The sequence below is a fragment of the Curcuma longa genome, chromosome 9 (assembly GCF_044706935.1).
Source record: "Curcuma longa cultivar G26 ecotype Majalengka, Jawa Barat chromosome 9, ITB_CL_G26_1.1, whole genome shotgun sequence".
NCBI lineage: Eukaryota > Viridiplantae > Streptophyta > Magnoliopsida > Zingiberales > Zingiberaceae > Curcuma > Curcuma longa.
This window is the reverse complement of record NC_133869.1, coordinates 4,864,066-4,867,098: the sequence shown is the minus strand read 5'-3', so window position 1 is coordinate 4,867,098 and position 3,033 is coordinate 4,864,066. Positions and strand designations below refer to the sequence as shown.

Sequence of the window (3,033 nt, the reverse complement as noted above, 5' to 3'; positions counted from 1 at the left end):
TTTGAAATTGCATGCATTTAGAGCAAAAATAGTTAAAAGTAGATGGAATAAGAGATTAATATAATTTAAGAAGATTGTCAGTTTCCAACCGTAACAAACAGAAGACGTCAACTTCCCTGTTTGGAACAAACCTATTAAATTGATTCGAAGGGCCATTAAATTTGGTAAAAAGTAAGTAAACAGTTGCGAAAGAGCTAGCTGCAAAAGCACGAGTTCCAGAAGAAGTGCTGAGGAGATCATAATCATAAAGGTGAGAGACGTAAGAATAAGAGAGAAGGAGAGAAGTTTAATCCCCAAAAAATTGCCTTCTTTTATTTATTTCCTCGTTCCCCTTCTCTTCGTTCTCCGAATCGCTCTGTAACTCCACATCGTTCTACGAGATCTCCAACTACAAATCTCTTGAAACTCTTTGCGTTTAAAACTTTTTTTGTTTGTTTTTTGTCTTTTTTGTTTTTTTTTGTGTGTGTGGAAATAAAAAATCAGAGGCATACAGAAAAGTTGGATTTTTGGTCAGTCTTTGATCTCCAGGAATGGAATCCGACGAATTTATGCGATAGAGATGATAAAAGTACCTCTTTTTTTGGGTTTTTCTTCGTGTTTATTGGCTATTTCCCGAGACGGGGCTCTTTTTCTGAGGTTCTGATCAAGTTTCTAGCTTATTTTCCTCTTTTTCTTCCCAGTTTGCGTTTTTCGCCTTCCAAAGCAGTTATTTATCTCTTCCCTTAATGAACAATCAAGAACACACACACACACACACAAATGAATTTTGATGGCTTTTCTCTTTTGTTCTCATCCGGGTTTAGATCACATTACACAGAAGCCTGTATAAACAACCAACTTTTCCTCGGCCAGTTTTCTTTTTCTTTCTTTTTTACTTGTATTTTGGTGTCCAATATGAGTATTGAATCATACTGAAAGGATCGGAGGAGGAGGAGATAATGGAGGTTTCAGGCACCATTTGTTTCGTCGGTGCGTTCGCGATATGCTGGAAGGTCCTTGCAGCTGTTTGACAACGAGGGCATTCATAAGCAGCTGTGTGCAGGAATCCTCTTGCCATTTGCATGGATTGCCATTTCCATGAATCAACAGACAATAAAAAACATATTTTGGATGAGGATCCTGAAGCGCAAGAGCTCGACGAACGAGAGCTCCAAAATAGGATTAAAAGGATCAAGTCACCACCGCAGCCTAGCACCCCCGAGATCAAAGATATGGACCTGTCTCTCTGCAAATTGGATAGCCAGGCAAGCGACGGAGAGAATATTTATCCAAACATCATCATCAACCGGCTGGGCAGGGAGCTGATAATCAGCTGCTTCCTTCACCTTTCTCGGTCAGAGTACGGTGCTGTTGCATCTGTAAACCGAATGTTCCATTCCTTGATTCACAGCGGGGAACTCTACCGGCTACGTTGCAAGATGGGTATCGTCGAGCACTGGGTCTATTTCTCCTGTAATGTCCTTGAATGGGAGGGCTATGATCCATACCGCGGCCGCTGGATTGCCGTTCCTAAGATGCCTCCTACCGAGAGCTTCATGTGCTCTGACAAGGAGTCCCTGGCAGTGGGCACTGAGCTTCTCGTTTTCGGAAAAGAGGTGAATTCCCATATTGTGCTAAGATACAATTTTTTGACTAACTCCTGGTCTCCTGGTGTCGTTATGAACTCACCTAGGTGCTTGTTTGGATCTGCTAGCCTCGGAGAGAAAGCTGTGATAGCTGGGGGAACCAATGCCAAGGGCGATATACTGAGCTCTGCGGAGCTTTACGATTCTAGCACGCAGACTTGGGAGACCTTACCTAGTATGAACCGAGTGAGAAAGATGTGCTCGGGGGTTTTCATGGACGGCAAGTTCTATGTCATCGGCGGCATGGCTACCAACACAAAGATACTCACCTGTGGAGAAGAGTATGACTTTGAGAAAGGCTCTTGGAGGTTGATCCCTAACATGTCTGCCGGACTCAATGGTGCCAGAGGTGCACCTCCACTCGTGGCTGTGGTGAATAATGAACTCTACGCAGCACATTATGCTGATAAGGAGTTGAGGAAGTATGACAAAGTAAACAATGTGTGGATAGTTTTGGGAAGGTTGCCTGAAAGCTCATTCTCGATGAATGGATGGGGGCTTGCATTTCGTGCCTGTGGCGAATGGCTGATAGTGATTGGTGGGACAAAAGTTTCTCATGGAGCTGGAGGGATGATCGAACTCAATTCGTGGATTCCAAATGGAGGACCGCCGGAGTGGCGATTGATCGCGAGCAAGCATTCTGGCAGCTTTGTTTATAATTGTGCTGTGATGGGCTGCTGATCGATGATGATCTGTTCATCATCTCTGTGATCCATGCATACGAAGTACTAATTCTGTTTATTTCAAAGGTAATAAATAACTGGATTTTCTGAAATTCTATTGAAGATGAAGGTTCGATATATATATAGATCTCTCTTGATTTTCTTGCTTGTGTACTTCCCTCGCCTGATAATTCAGTAAAATATGGTATGCTCAATAAGTTACAAATCTTTGAAAAAGTAAAGTCTTGATAGGAAGGCAGCAATATTAACTTTCTTATTCTTGTGAAAATGACTAATCAGAATGCCATTGATAGATTTTTTATGATGAAAATGTCAATCTTGATTGTCATATTCTTTCCAATTTTGTCGTCTCAAGTCTCTCTATCTCTGGTTCTTAACTGAAATTAATTATATACACCGGTGTGATTATCACACGGAAGTTGTAGTTGAGCTTTAGCTAACAAAGTTCAGTCTTAGGCTTAGTCACAGTACGCATTCAATTGTTTTTCTAATTCACCAACAGTAAGTTATATATCGATCTCTCTGTGAAGTTTTCCGTAACTACGTACTAATGCAATGGATTATGTATCATTAGATTCTTCCGATCCCTCAAATTGTTAGCCAATATTTCGATATATACATGCAATTCCTTGTATAGTGTTTTTTTCAGGGAAGAAAACATTGAGAGATATGATTAAAAAAATGAATAATAAAAGTTACAGATATGATATTAAAAAAATACTTGC

General features: G+C 40.8%; 1 pseudogene; it reads left to right on the top strand.

Annotated features, from left to right (window-relative positions):
• Positions 1 to 250: 250 nt before the first annotated feature.
• LOC141834701 (F-box/kelch-repeat protein SKIP11-like) lies at positions 251 to 2,412 on the top strand (annotated as a pseudogene).
• Positions 2,413 to 3,033: the final 621 nt, after the last annotated feature.